The sequence below is a fragment of the Mauremys mutica genome, chromosome 8, assembly GCF_020497125.1.
Source record: "Mauremys mutica isolate MM-2020 ecotype Southern chromosome 8, ASM2049712v1, whole genome shotgun sequence".
Lineage (NCBI taxonomy): Eukaryota > Metazoa > Chordata > Testudines > Geoemydidae > Mauremys > Mauremys mutica.
The window spans coordinates 26,044,818-26,061,024 of NC_059079.1; the positions used below are offsets into that span (position 1 = coordinate 26,044,818).

Sequence of the window (16,207 nt, forward strand, 5' to 3'; positions counted from 1 at the left end):
TTGGATAATCAAAGTTATACTGTACATCCTGGACTAAAATCAAAGTCACTATCTCCCAGTGCAGGGCATACTTATTCAGCCAGGGCTTGAGGGGTCCCATCTACAGGCATACTGGCTAGTCCAGTAAATTAATCCTGACTCATTCCTATTTTTTCCTAATCCCTAGGAACCTGATTTCCAATCTGTTGTAGCCAAATGTTCTGCTTGCCTTAGTTTGTTTATTCATTTATTGACAGTTTTCATGCTATCCAGGACTTCTGTCTGGTCTCATGTCCTGTTTCATTTCTGAACAAATTTCTGTGAAAATCTGGCACATTACCATAGATTTCATTGCAGTATGAGATCATAGGCTGGAATGGCAGCAAAATAAACATGCTCAGAATAAAGGAAGGAGACTTTTCTGGGAAGAAAAGGCTCTATCAATATGTTTCTGGATGAATACTTCAGCAGGCTTCACAAGGGTGCCTTCTTAGCCTGTTATAGTCCCCTAGTTCTACTGGACCTGTCAAGACCCATTGGAAAAGAACATAGAATTAAGTCTTTCCCCTGTTCAGATACCCATCAGGAGGCTCCTTCCATGAGATCAATCCTACATAATTCCAACATACCACTGTATGTGTTGTAAGTGTTGGCAGATGCTGACATTTTGATAGCAACCTCAGTAAGTGTCCTGTGTCATCTCTGTGATGTATCCAAGTAATTTGGTCAGCCTTTCAGAGTTCGTATTCACAATCTGAATGTTGCTATGAGACAGAATTAACTGCACCTGCTGGTGATAGGGTATTTTCAGTTGCCAAATGCCCCATTAATGTGATTAATTACCTGCTGCTACTTTTGGTGACAGGTGCCTGTGATGTTAATGCCTGCCTACAAGTGTGTGTGTGTGTGTGTGTGTGTATAAACAGCACTTGTTTTACCTCTAACCAGGAGTGCTGAATTTAATTAACAGAATAATAGAAGAGAAGATTGGCATCAATTCTATGAAATTAATGTTCTTTGTAAAGTAAAGGGAATGAAGCAGTAGTGCAGGAATATGAAGCCCCAATCCAGGAACCCTCCATCCCTAAGAGGTACTTACTTATCCTCATGATGCCTAATTAGTGTAAGAGGAAATGGGATGGTTGCTGCAAACATTACTGTAATCACCATCATTATCACAGATCCAAGGTAAAATGAGTAGAACTAAGGATGTAATTCACAGTAAATAATTGACTCAACAAATGTAGGACCAGCTCCTTAGGATGGGTCCTTTTGTGCAACTCATGTGTGGGGATTTGTCTGGCTATGTCAAAAGAATGACAGGAGACATTAGATATGGGTTTAATCAGGCCGCAAATTTATTGTTAGATGTCTGGGACTAACCTGGCGGATAAAATGTGCAGTGCAGGTGAAAACCCCACAATTCATGGGGGGGTGCTTTTTTCAGCCCCCCCCCCCCTTTCCGTTCATGTCCCTCCAGCAGATCCACTGCCGGGAACCTCCCATTCCAGCCAATTCCGGGGGGGGGACTTCCACTAGCTCCCCCCCTTTTTATCCAGGTGCCTCCAGCAATTCCCTTGCTGGGACCTTTCCAATTCCGGCCAATTCCGGGAAAGGGCTTCCACCAGCTTCCTCCCCTTTTCATCTAGTTCCCTCCAGCAATCCCCTTGCGGGGACCTTACTGACCTTACTGCTCGTAAGAGGGGTTAAGGTGGACTATAATGATGGGGGGTTGGCTCCCTGCTGTACCAATCAGAGGAGTCTCCAACTGCCCCCAGCTCCCTCAATTACCAAGCCCCTCTACTTAATTCCTTTTCCAAGCTATTTATCCATTCTTTTGTGCCAGTGAATGCCAGCTGGGAGCTCTTGGGCAACCTGGATGCATGCCTATGCACCCAAAACACAAAATTGTGCCCACATATCCACACCCTCATATGTGTAGCCAGCTGTCCCATATCTGAAATGAGAACACAACCAATTAATGTTGATTTTCCACCTACGGTCTTACATACGTTCGGTTTGCATTACACTGCCAGCACCTGATTACCTGAATAGCCTCTGCTTCCATACAAAGATGGCTTTAAGGCTGACTGTTTGCCAGGAAGAATATGAGAAGCCCCACTGTTTTAGTCAGCATCCATCCCATATAAATTACAGCAAGTGTATTACTGCAATTTCAAGTCTGCAGTTTAGTGTCATCACCAGTATCAGGGACATAACAGGTACTACTGGTGAAGGGTGCAGTCAGATTCTTGTCATTTCATTTGTACTGTGCTTGGTCTCTGGGAAGGTGTTTGGGGAATCCTGCCCCTCTTGCATCAAGCAATCATTCACTTGCCAGATGCAATTGTGAGAGCCAAATATGTTTGCTGCAAGGTTGATGGAAGCACGTCCAAAAAAGGGTTCAAGCATGATCCCAGCAAACTCATTTTTAAATATGAGCAAATGCTTGTGGCATTCACCCAGCTCTACTAATGAAGTTTATGGTAATATCTTCACCAAGCATAGTTGCTCACAAAAGTCAGTAGGCCAGAGGTGCCAGGAAAGGATGCCCATTTAAATACCAGTATCATAACAGTATGGATATGTTACCAAAACGGCTCAGAAGAGCAGCCTGGGAATGCTTGTGGGGAGCATATGTATGAGCTTGAAGAAGCATATGTATGAAGTGAATTTTATTACAGAACAGATGTCAAATATGTTGAACTGTGATACAATGTAGATCATTTTATTGGCTTACTTGTAAGAGACAATTTAAAAAGAGTACTGACTAATCTCTTCTACTTTCTTGTAAATCATGAGAGAAGTTAGCGACCAACTTCTTGAAGGGATGAAGAACTCCTTGGGGGTGAAGGAGGCCAAGAGAAAAAGGCCACTTTCCTTAAGGCAAGGTAACAGAAGGTTAGGGAACATCCAATTGTGGGTTTGGGGGATTTTTTAAGCATTTAGCAAAGAGAACCATGACATTTATTTCTTTCCTTTCTGAGGCCCTGCCTCCCACAGGAGGAAGAGAGGATAAAAAGGCTCATAGGAAGTGTAAGTGATTCTTATTGACCTGTGACTTTTGTGTAACCATGGCCTCTGGCGTGTGACTGCAACGTGAATTTCTTGTCAGAATGGGTAAAGGAATTGTGTATTGCCCTGAAGGGGCAGGGGAGACAGAGCGTGCCTGCGTGTGTGTCTATACAGTGCTGAAAGGCAAGAGATTGAAGTGATGTCTGAGGAGGGAAATGGAGGAAAATAATTACATGAAATGAATTCTTTTCTATCTCTGCTCAGTGTTGATGAAAGAATCTCACTTATTCACCCCATCCACCACTTCTCATGCATTGCACAAACTCTGGGTGTGGTGATTTTTTTTTTAATTTTGGTGGGGAGGGGGCTTCAAAATAAATGGTTAAACTGATAGCTGTTGTAATTCCCCTGAAAGCAGTCAACTTTGACAGGGATGTTTTTTGTCCAATATCTTTAAAAAAGATCTGTATAAAATATATGTTCATTTTAGGTTGAATATGTCAGTTTTCTTTCATATTGAGACCACATGGAGTAATACTCCCCAATACGACTTATTAAAAGATGTTTCCTCTCCCTCAAATGTGAATGAGGTGATTATATAATCTGGGGTAGGACATATCTCTTTTTCATCCAACCCGCAACCTTTTTTAATTGCATAAATGATGCAATTCCATGTTTCCATGTTTAAAAAACTATGTTTGAAGTATCCTTTTGCTTGGGGAAAGAACCAGAAGAGAGGATTTTTCAGGCAAGTAAAGATTTATAAAATGAGGCATAATAGAGAAAATGAAGCATAAGAATAATGATGATATTAATATGAAAGTGTTGAATGGACCTTTTTTCCCGTGACCTTTTTGGATGAGTCTTGTGTGGATGACTTACTGATATTATTTGACATATTTACAGACCTTGTCAAAGAGAAAAATAAAGGATGAAAGGGGGGAAAAGTCAGCTCACCGGTCCCTCCTGTAAAAAAAAAATCTTATCCAAGCCCCCCTTTTCCCTCAGTTCACAGAAATATTTCATAGAAAAAGACAATTTCTCCTTGTGCTTCAAGCTGTCTTCTGCTCTTTCACATCAGTTTCACCTGTTTCATCCTGGGAGCAGTGGGATCAGACTTGAGCGTTCATGTCAGCAGCAGCAGTCTCTCTGCCAGATGTGCCTAAGGGGCAGACAACAAGGTGTTTGCAAGCTTGGAGTGGTTTGTTTTCCACAGCTAAAAAACAACTTCTCCTGAACAGCTGACGGCAGCTCTATTAAAGTGTCCCACAAAACAGCCATCCTGAATTGTATAATAGCCCATGAAATACACATCACCACTGCCATCATCTTCTGCCCTAGAATTCAAGCTTAATTTGAGACATCCCCTGAAGAATGGGAATCCAATCTTAGTACATTAGGATCCAAAGGAGTTTTTATTAAACTATATCGGTTACTGGTTTATACACTGCAGACTTAGTCATATTATATAGCTCTTTTTTCTGTGGCTTTGCTTATAGGGTCTCTCCTTCCTGCTGTACAGGACAACGACCCGTAATGGAGGTTCCCAGCCAGAGCCTAGCAGCCTTCCAACATCTAACTGACCTTAAAGAATAGGCTCTGAGTAGAGCTGGTTGAAATTGTTTGAATTTTCAAAATTTTGACAATTTTCAGAAAATGAAAACAAAATCAATCCACACATGTTTTCCACCATTACTCAGGTATCTCTGGTTCTAAGTCTTATTTCTTAGGAAGCTACAGTATATCCAGCCTCCATTTTACTTTCTTCTCTGAGAAATAATAGTTTTAATTCCAACTATCCTCCACTGGCTCCAACTCCATCTTTTCTTGGACTTCTGCAGATGTCAGTATGCTTGTTTTCAAAGTGACCACTACAATATTCCACTTTTAACAATGATAAAGGACTGAGTTTGTAGGTTTTCCAGGATTTTTACCCTCCTCATCATAACAGTGCAATTATTTAAGGCCATTTCTCTTCATAACCATCTTTTTTAGAAATACATGACATGATAATTTTGTTGCATCAGATATTCTGAGAAAGATAATTGTAAACTATACTAATGCTGAGATGCTGCAGGGGATGGGTGTCCTTGAGACAGACAGGCAGCAACTCCTCTGACCTCCCAAGAGCTGTTCAGGCTGATTCATTCCCTGTCTGTGACTCCATTCACAATCTTGCATGTTTATATAACCTCAGTAACCTGCAAGACAAGAAATGGACAGTCAGGTAAAAAAAAAATACAAATATGGGGAAGCGAGATTCTAAGCCTACCCTGTAGGTTAAAAATGCACAATATTCCCCAGACTAACACTAACACTGATGTATCAGAGGGGTAGCCGTGTTAGTCTGGTTCTGTAGAAGCAGCAAAGAGTCCTGTGGCACCTTATAGACTAACAGATGTTTTGCAGCATGAGCTTTCGTGGGTGAATACCCACTTCTTCAGATGCAAGTCTGAAGAAGTGGGTATTCACCCACGAAAAGCTCATGCTGCAAAACATCTGTTAGTCTATAAGGTGCCACAGGACTCTTTGCTACTAACACTGATAGCATTTCCCGACATTAACTGTGGTGCTTCATTTCTGAGCCCAAGGTCATAAGGATAACAGTAAAGTGCACATTCTGAATTCCTTACTATGGCCAACAACACAAATACCACAATATAAATCCACGTTCATGATATTTTAAGATGATAAACTTATATTCTAGTCTCAGATGCCAGACTTTGACTGCTAGGTGCTAGGATTTCAAATCTGGCAGTTACTACATGCCTCAAAGAGCAATTGGTCAGATTCACTTCTAGTTTATGAAGAGGTTTCTCTGGAGGAAGGTGGCTGCAGCTTCCATTTTGCCAAAGGTCCTATCAGGGGCGGCTCTAGTAATCCGGCCGCCCCAAGCAGGGCGGCATGTCACAGGGGGCGCGCTTCCGGGCGCCGGTCCTGCGGCTCCGGGGGACGTGCCAGCGGAGGGTGCGCTGGTCCCGCGGCTCCAGTGGAGCTTCCGCAGGCATGCCTGCGGGAGGTCCACCCGAGCCGCGGAACCAGGGAACCGTCCGCAGTCATGCCTGCGGGAGGTCCACAAGAGCCGCGGGACCAGCAGACCCTCAGCAGTCATGCCTGCGGGAGGTCGGCTGGTCCGGCAGCTCCGGTGGACCTCCCGCAGGCATGGCTGCAGAAGGTCCGCTGGACCCGCCTGCCGCCCTCCTGGGAAAATGCCGCCCCACGCGCGTGCTTGACACACTGGGGACTAGAGCCGGCCCTGGGTCCTATATGGCACCAATAAATCCTGAAAAGGAGGGTGGAGCTGCCTGAGAGAGGCTGTTTTCAGGGCAGCTGGTAGAGTGCATTCCCAGTGCAACTTATGCCAGCAAGCCTTCTATGGAGAGCCCAGTGATAATGAAAGCTGTCCTCCACAGAAGACCCTCCAAGAGTGGGAGCAGTGGAAACATTACCTGACTTTCCTTGGATGTGAAAGCCGTTCAGGGGCTTCTTGAAGATCCAGGGCCCCAAGAAATGCACAATTTTGTATCTTCCTTCCCCAGCAAGATGAGTTTAGCCCATTGTGTGAAATGCAAAGCACGTTAGGTAAAATGGGTCAAATGAAAACCTTTAGTCCAAGTTTCAAGAGTTTAAACATATATTATTCTGCTGATTTTAACAGACTACACAAGAACATAAGAACGGCCGTACTGGGTCAGACCAAAGGTCCATCTAGCCCAGTATCCTGTCTACTGACAGTGGCCAATGCCAAGTGCCCCAGAGGGACTGAACCTAACAGGTAATGATCAAGTGATCTCTCTCCTGCCAGCCATCTCCACCCTCTGAAAAACAAAGGCTAGGGACACCATTCCTTACCCATCCTGCCTAATTCCTTAAACAATGAAAGTTTACTAGGTGTTAAACTATATTATTATACATTTAAATTATTTTAATTAGAGGTTTTTGTCTTTGAAAATGGCAAGCTATTGTTGGCCAAAGAGAAATGTTAACGAGTGCTTCTAACTGGTCATTGGGTTAGTTGGGTGTGCAAATTTCCTAACAGGTGGCTTCCTTGGGAGGAGGTAGGATTGTAACTTGTTGCTGTTTCTACACTAAAATGGACCTTTAAAACTAAACACTGAGCTAAGGAACAATTTCTGCCGCTGCCAGAGAAAAATTCACTTTGAATGTAAAATACGTGTATATTAAAAGCTCCTAGAAGAATGTCTTAAGAGGGAAGAAACAAACAGCCAACTTTTGGAATAACTACCTGGCTGACAATTCCCCTGATTAATACATTACATGCTACTTTGTATTTCTACACACTCTTCTATCTGAGCATCTTGGAATGCTTTATAAACATCAATGGCACAATAAGGTAGAGAAGTGGGTAAACTGAAGCACAGAGATGTTAAAGGACTTACCAAGATCATATAGAAAATCAGCAGCTGACCTGGAACAGAATAATGTTCTCTTGAGTCTCATTTTTCTGCTTTAGCAATTAGGCCAATAGTCAGCAAGCAAAAAACCCACCCACTCTATACTATACAAAAGGGCCCAACTGCAGTATGAGCTCATATAAGTTAATATACAATGTTCATATAAGCAGTATGGTTCTGCTGTGTGTTTGGTGGGAGTAGGAGTGTACAGGTCTGGGAGGTTCTGCAGGCTACTATGTACCTTTTGTGCACTAGCTAAAGGCTTGATCCAAAGTCCAGTTAAGTCAACTGGAGTGTTCCCATTGACTTGGATGGCCTTTGGATCAGGCCCATAGAGAGGGCCACCTGTACTGTGGTGTACAGTAGCTATTTGGGAGGTAGACATGGGTAGGACTGAACTGTCATTGGCCATTTACCTGGCAGAGGGAGGGCAACTGGCATGGATGCTACTGAGTTACTACAGAGTGGACCTGTTGCTGTTTTTTTGCCCTAGGTGGGGCTGGATTTATCCCCCTTGCTTCCAGAGATTCCCACCAGCACCCAAGCCAAATATTCACTGTAGATACTAGGAGCAGGATTTGAAGCTGACTCAAGTACATCTTAAGTGGTGCATAGGGCTTTGCGCAACGTTTCTGTCGAGCATTCAGCATCTATATGCTAAACCTCCAAGCAAATAAATAATCCCTAATGACTTACTATCTAGATGGACAATATATGAAAAGCAAGTTGAGTAAATAGTGAATTGTGCTATTAACTACATTTGTATAACATAAGCCCCTATTGCACCACATATACCCCGCAGAAACCCCAAGTAGCAGAATTTAAGGCCTTATGTATTGCACAGAGACTTGTACGGGTCCTCTGCACTAGGCCAAAGTCAAATATAATATTTTAGTAAGTGCTCCCTTCTCTGTAGCCCAGCTTCTCCTTTTGATTAACTCTCGAAAAGGATGTTGGAAAATTGGAGAGGGGGCAAGAAAGAGCTACAGAAATGATTTGAGAGCTGGAGTAAAAAGTCTCACAGTGAGAGAAGTGAAGCTCAATGTGTTTAGTTTATAAAAAATAAGATTTAGAGGTGATTTGATTACAATGTACAAGTACTTTCACAAGGCTGCTAAAGGACTCCTTAATCTAGAAGAGAAAAAGCATAATAATGGCTGGAAGCTGAAGCCAGACAATTTCAAATTAGAAATTAGGCACACCTTTTTAACAGTGAGGGTGATGATCCACTGGAACAAACTACCACAGGAAGTGGTGGACAATCCATTGCTTAATGTCTTCAAATCAAGACTGGATGCCTCGCTGAAACAAATGATTTAGCCAAATCATAAGTTATGTTTTAGTCAAACTCAGGTTATTGGGTTCAATACACGGGTAATGGGGTAAAATAAGTTGGTCTGTGATATACAGGAGATCAGATTGGATGGTTTAATAAATAGTCCCTTCTGGCCTTAAACTTAAGTCTGTGTACTGAAAATACTGAATCGGAGAAAAGTGAAAAATCTATTTGGTCATCATTTTAGAGGGAAATAATTTAGAGGGTTAACTAGTTTAATTCTTTTTTTGTATTTATAGTAGAACAAAAATAACAATGTGATGCTGTGCAGGGGTTAATGTTTAAGTTAGTAAAATAATGTAAAAACTTGTTTGCAAACAATGTACCAAATTAGATACCGGGTGACAAATATCATTATTCTGTTAATGGTATTTCATCTGCTATAGAGTTGGTCAAATAAAAAAAAAGTGACTGAATAAGTTATTCAAGGTCAATTTATAGTTAGAAAATAGACATTTCATTGAATTTTGTGAAACAAATAAAGGGGGTTAAATTGCCCCAAATGAAACAAACAGTAAGGAGTTTTGTGCAATATTTAATGGAAAATGTTTCATTAGCTTCACAAGCTGAAGTGTGCAAATAACTTTCCCAACTTATCTTGTGTAATCAAAAGTTCCCTAATGTTAGTAGTTACGTGATTTTTTTCTTCAGTTCCAAAAAAGGCGTGTGTTTTCTGCAGGATAACTAGAGTTAGCTTTGCCGCTGTAAAGTCCTATTGGATATAAGGCACTACCATCAGATAAACTAGGCAAGGTTAACCACAAGGGGGACAGAGGGGTGCAGGGTTGATTAGAGCTAGTCAACAATTTTCTGATGGGAACATTTTGATTCCATTGAATTGTTTGACAGGAACCAGGTAGGCTGGCCAGGACCAGCAAGCCTGCCTGTCTGGTTTCTAGCCAGACTACAACCCAACAGCCATCAGGAAGATAGGCAGTTTGTCTGGTTCCTCGGGCTCCTGCCTTCCCACCAGCCTCCCTGGTAGTCGGTCAGCCACAGTTGGGGAGTCAGGGAGCTGGCCAGGAAGCTAGAACTTTTCAAAAATCTCCATTCTGCAGAAAAGTTTTCATTTCCAAAAAAAAAATGAATGAATATTCCACTGCTCAGCTCTAGTGTTGACAATGCCTAGCTATCTTCCGGCAAAAGCTAGAGCGGCCTTGTCTCTGTTAGGATTGTACAGCAGAAAAACGAATATGTCTTAGTTACCCCGCCTTTTTTGCAGTGAAGACATAGCTTATTTGTGTGTCCTCTGGGCCAAATCACAGTCACAGTCCCAAGGCTGTTCAGCGGGGCTTGGTTTGTTTCAACAGAGCTCTGTAGAGGCCAGGAAGGAAGGAATACTCAAGCCATGGAGCAATAGTGGCCACTCTGTGGCCATGCCTGAAGCCTTGGGGCTACAGTAGCTACTAATATGGCCTCTTCTAAACAGATGATATGCCCTCACATCTGCTATTGTTTACCACCATTACCCTCCTTTTTTTCCTCCTCACATAACAAGCCTCTGCAGCAGTGCCAAAGATATCCACATGGAACTTTACTGCACACTGGGATAGTTGACCTGACCTACTACTAATCTCCCCATCCATTCATGGAGAGGTGTTGGGGTTTGCCCTCTCTATGTATTAGATAAAGAAACAATGTAATGAAGCTCTCTCACTCAAAGTTACATGGAAATGGGAGGTACTTGTGGCATAAATAACCAGGCTAGATAGGAATCCTAGTAATGATGGTTAGAGATTATCTATATTTTAATGGAAACTTTTATTTATATATATATATGTTTCCATTAAAATAGCTCTTTTAGTAGCTGACATTACTGTACGTAAAGATTGTGGATGCACAAATACATTTAACATCTGCCCTATAACTGTAAAAATTGATGTTGGGATTTATATCCAGGTTAAGTTATTAAAACAAGAAGAGAATGAGCACATTTAATTCTATATGGTGCCCAGATATTTTACAGCTTGTTACAACACACACAACATTTTTAAGGACTAGCTTGTGTCATTGAGAATGTTACCTGCTTCAGGAAAGGTCATTTATTAGCACTAGTGCGCTTTTTTGTGTAGGTATTGTTGAGAATACAGCTACATACACAGGTTTCCTTATCTTTGTTTTTCTTACTATTCAATCATTTTGTTTTCTGACTTGGCATAGGATTGCTCATTTTTCAGGTCACTGAAGGTAATTGAGATGCCCAAAAACTAAAATAAAGTGCTTCTGCTAGACCTTTGTCTAATTAAGAGACTGCTGACCTCAGAGACCCACAGACTACCATACACAGGATTACCTGCCAACATAGAAGATCCATCAACTTCCTCAGGCCCTCAAAAGCAAAATGGTAAACTTCTCACTGCTTGTTCTTGAACTGAATGCTAAATCTGACAGGGTCCAGGCAGCTATTACCTTGGATGAAAAATGCAGTCAGTGACAGCCTATGGAGCAAAAAGATGTGCAGGTAGTAAGACATTTCAAACATACGGATACTCAGCCAAGCAATTCTGAGAAAGCAAATTAGAATGTGTGTTATCACTTGCAACCATTGCTGTCAAAGATAACAAAATACTTTGTAACTCCATCAAAATGTTGGGAAATCAAATTATATCCATGACGTTAAAGGATGAAACCTTCTAAAAGGGAGTAGGAGAACTGTGAGTATACTTGGCACTGCAGATTCTAGATGGTGATCCTCTGAGATAAACGCTGAGGAAGGGGAGCAAAGGTCATGTCAAATAATAATCAAATTGATTTCTCCCCCCTTTAAATACCCAAGCAAACAGACACATCTGACTGTCACTGAAATGTGCCCTTTCCACACTGTTATGCCTTGTTCAGTTAAATCTCTGACATACAAAGAAGACTTAGGGCTAACTTCTGCTCTCAGACACATAGTTGTATATCCAGTGTATCTCCAATGGCTCAGATTTGGAGGACTTAAAATCAGCAATGTATTTGCTGTACAAGATCAATGCAGAATCCAAACACAGTGAAGATCAATTAGACTTGGACATTGATTGGACATAAATCTTATCTTTTGATATTTCTTTTTCACGATCTGTCTTCTTGTTTGTTTGTTTGTTTTAAATCTACACTTTAACCATGTTCCAACTTTTATTAAAAGTTTCTTGTCTTTAGACTGCTGTACACTTTGGCCTGTGGACTGCCATGCTGATATGCTACTTGATTACTGGCTCTTGCCACTTATTTGTGTGTGTTAGAGGTACTATCTCTCAGTGTTTGAGAAACTGCACGGCTCTGATATTGTATCTGCTTTTCTTTGTACCTCTACTCTTTCTTTTTTTTTAACAAAAGCCTTAATTTGGATTCAAAATAAGGGGACCTTGGGTACAAGACTGGTTCCCTGGTTAAAATAATAAAATTTAATTAGTTGAATGTATAGTGATACAAAAAGCTTGGCTCTGAAGATAGGGCATAGGACGAAATGCATGAGACCGGCGTACAATTCCTGCCTTTGCCACTGACCTGCTGGGGGGCCTTGGGTAACACGCTTCACCACTCTATGCCTGGTTCCCCTCCCACCCTTTCCTGTTTTGTCTATTTAGATTGTAAGCTTTTAGGGACAAGGACTGTTTTTCACCATCCATATGCACAGTGCCTAGCACAGGGGAGCCTCAATCTTGGGTTGCACTTTACATAATATAAATAAATGATCATAAAAGAAGTGCCGAGGACAAGCCCTTAAATGTCTGCACAGTGTGAGAGAGAAAAGAGCCTGCTCATCTTTTTAGCTAGCAATGATTGATGTGAGTGTGAAGAAGCATGGCCTCATTCTGGTGGAAAGGCGATTAACGAGCTGCTCTGGGCTGGTTCAGCAGTAATGAGGCACACCTATAAGCCCTGTTCTGCCTGGAGAGGGGGAGCTTAAAAAGGGAAAACCTGACACAGGTTGAGGTGGAGGAAGAGGATGAAGACGAGGACTAGGACTAGGACTAGGACTGCAACTGCTACACCTCAAAGGCAGATCACCCAAGAGGGAGACAGTTTCAGGTCTCACTGCCCTGAAACTGTACGGACTGTAAAGCAGGATGCGACAAGAACAGTGGCTAAAGGTAGACCTGAATTAAAGTCAATAGACAAGCTGATAAACCAAGCTCAAAGGGGCCGACTCCAGAAACACTGCCTAAGAGACTGCCCACCTTTGCCTTTCCTTTCTTTTTCTCTGAATCCCCTCTCTCGTAAGTGAGTGACGGAGAAAAGGACCGTTCTTTTCTTTGTTTTGCTTGGAGAACCCCTTATATACTACAGACTAGGGAAGGGCATTATAAACAACTTGAAGTAGTTCTGGTGGGGATTCAAGGGAGCCCCAACCTCCCGCAGGCAGGCAGGCAGGCGTGTAGGAAAGAGATCTTTAAGCTCACATGGAGCCTAGTGTTACAAGCTGGGCTTGTAACCTATGTTTGGTTGGTAGCAGCCTGGCCATCAGCTTGCATTGATGAACTCTAGGTCCTTCTTAGTCTTACAGCCTTATATGGCCTGCATAAAGGCTGGTGAGAATTCAGTCCCTACGCTCAGGGAAAGTAGAGAGCAGCAGACCCATGGCTCCACTTCCCCCATGTGTTGCCTGGCTCGTTAGAGAAAGTATACACACTCACTCCTTAAAGGGATGTCACAGATTTTTCCTCCCCCTCATGTCACTGGAGACCATCATGCCTCCTTTAGCATACTCCTCTGGGATGGAGCTGCTCCACATGGCCCTTATTGTGAGCTGTGGCTGTACTCCACAGACTTGCTCTAAAAGTTGGCACAGCAGTGAGACATATTAAGGCAAATCTGTATCTTCCATTTAATAGACTCAATACGAAGCCACATTTTAAAAACAAAATTATTTGACATTTTGAATAATTGCGAACACGCAATTTTTAAAGAATCAGATATATTTCAAATTATAATTGTGTTGGCATGTAATGCTATCTCCTTACTAGTTCACAAATGACCTTGCTCCAAAGACATTTGTTTCAGAATAATTTCTATAAAATATGCCTGCATTCCTGACTACATGGTGAGAGTTTTCCAGTAATATTTTTGTAATCAGGCTGGACTGGAAAACCTGGAAGAGTTAGGGTAGTTAACATTTGGGGAAACAGCATGTATTTGTGGACCTAGCAGTGAAGTGAAAACCAGAAACACGTGAACTCTAATACCTTCTCTGACATTGATCTATTCTGTTTCCTCAGACAAGTCACTTATACCCACATTCTACAAAAGTGGCCTCTAATTTTGGGTCCCTTGGGATTTGGTGCCCAGCATTTTAGACATCTAGGCCCTGGGATTCATATTTGGTTTGGCAGATTTTCCCCACCCCCCCCCCAGCCCTGTGTACAGACTCAATTCCTAACTCCCACACCAAATGTGAAATGCCATAGTTAAAAATATTGCCTAGGCAGACCAAAATACAGACCATTTACCAGACAAGTCAAGGTCTGCAAAATCATGAATGATATGGAAAAAGTGAATAGCCAAATGTTATTTACCCTTTCCCACAAAGAAAAAACCAAGGGTCACACAATGAATTTCATAGGCTGCAGCTTTTATGCACACAAGAAGGAGTACTTTTCACACACTGCACAATTAACTCTGTGAAACTCATTGCCAAGGGATGTTCTGATGACCAAAAGTATAATTGAGTTCAGTATAACTGGATAAGTTCCGGAGGATAGGTCCATCAATGGCTATTAGCCCAAATGGTCAGAGATGCAACCCTATGCTCAGAATGATCCTAAACCTCTGACTGCCAGAAGCTGCGAGTGGAAGATAGGGGTGGATCATTCCAAAATTGCCTTGTTCTGCACACTCTTGTTGAAGCTCTGGAACTGGCGACTGTAGAGACAGGATACTGGGCTAGATGGTAGAGCCCTTCAGTGGGATTGGGATCCCACTGGTCCCACAAGACCCACTGCCATAATAGCGGGAGCAGGTAAAATGTACTTTGTTGTGGGCGGAATTGAGAGGGCAAAAAATACTGCAGTAATTTGCGGGAAAACACTACATCTTTTTTTTTAAATAAAGATTTTAATACTTAAAATTATGTGAGGGATAGAAAGAGATTTGATATCTATTATCAAAGTATTTTTACATAGTTTAAGCAAGATTTGTTTTATTCTTTTAGAGGTAAAATTGTGCCTGAATTCTATTTATAATATATTACCCAAGTGTTTTTTTTTGTTTTGTTTTGTTTTGACTCTGTCTCTGTTGCAGGAGTTGTATGATCTAAGATTTTTACAGGTGGGAGCAGGATAAAAATGCAAGAAACAATATGGGAGCGGGTGGGAGAAGGTATTGTGGGGCAAGATGGAAGTGGAATTAAAAAACTATCCAATCCAGGACTCCAATAAGTGGACCATTGATCTGAGCCAACATGACAGTTCTTACAGTCTTATGAATGATTTAGTGAGGGGAAAGGAAGCCAATGACTTCTTATAATAAAATCTCTGACTAAAGATTACTAATACTGTATATATTTTTGGAAGATTGGTTCAATAATATCAAAACAATATATTTTGATATCAAGAGCCCGATTCTGATTTCGAACTAGTACAAGTCAGGAACAATAACATTATACCAGTGTAAAACCAGTGAGATCAGAATCAGGATCATTGTGCTTGTGTGATATTTGACACACTAAATTTAAGTATTACTGAAGTGCAAACAGGTAGAAATTGATTCTGAAATTAAACATGAAAGGAACATTTTAGGGTTACGGTCACTAGCTAAGGATTTATTTCTAAAATAGACATGAGAAACTTTAGTATACATGATTGAAAAATTCTCAGTATGGTCACTTCCTATTGCCTTTCCAGTACTATGAAACGTGATTAATTTAATGCAGTCTGCAAGTGAGCAGAATGGTTCACCACAACTCATACAGGAGTATCCCCATTTAAGAAAAAAGGCCAGACAAAATAATTGTACATATGGTCAATGGAGCAAAATGTTCACCTGTCTGGTGCAAGAAAACCATGTGAAGAGAAAAAAAAAAGAAAATATTTTAAAACATATGATTAGATGTTCCAGACCACTTCTGGGGGGAGAACATGTTGAGGATAGACACTCCGTGTGTTTCATTTCATGGAGTTTCTTCCAAATGTTCTCAGTAGGAAGAGATATTTTCCCCACATGAAAGACATGTTTCAGCCTGCTATGCTGGCAAATCTTGGGATATCTACAGAGATCAATATCTAGGAGACAGATTTCTAGATCACAAATGACCATCACAGTTGGCACAGATTTGGGCCATGGGACAAAATATATAATTGGCATACAGACTCAATATTCTTTCTGAAGTGGTCCCTATAAAACAGTTTTAAAACTCATTGGTTTGACAGTCTAGTTTGACAGCAAACTCTTTTGGATTCATTATACATGAAGTTTTGTGTAAAACCCAGTTTGCGTAGTGTGACATAATATATGTCTATATCAATCTACGAACCCCATTCTGTTT

At 41.5% G+C, this 16,207-nt stretch overlaps 1 long non-coding RNA gene across 1 annotated transcript; it reads right to left on the minus strand.

Annotated features, from left to right (window-relative positions):
- Positions 1-3,937: 3,937 nt before the first annotated feature.
- Positions 3,938-11,152, minus strand: LOC123375581. The gene is made up of 5 exons (XR_006581519.1): positions 11,039-11,152; positions 8,612-8,711; positions 7,395-7,423; positions 5,115-5,195; positions 3,938-4,156 (listed from the first exon to the last, which is right to left on the minus strand). It is a non-coding gene; the product is annotated as an uncharacterized LOC123375581 (long non-coding RNA).
- Between the last annotated feature and the right edge of the window lie 5,055 nt (positions 11,153-16,207).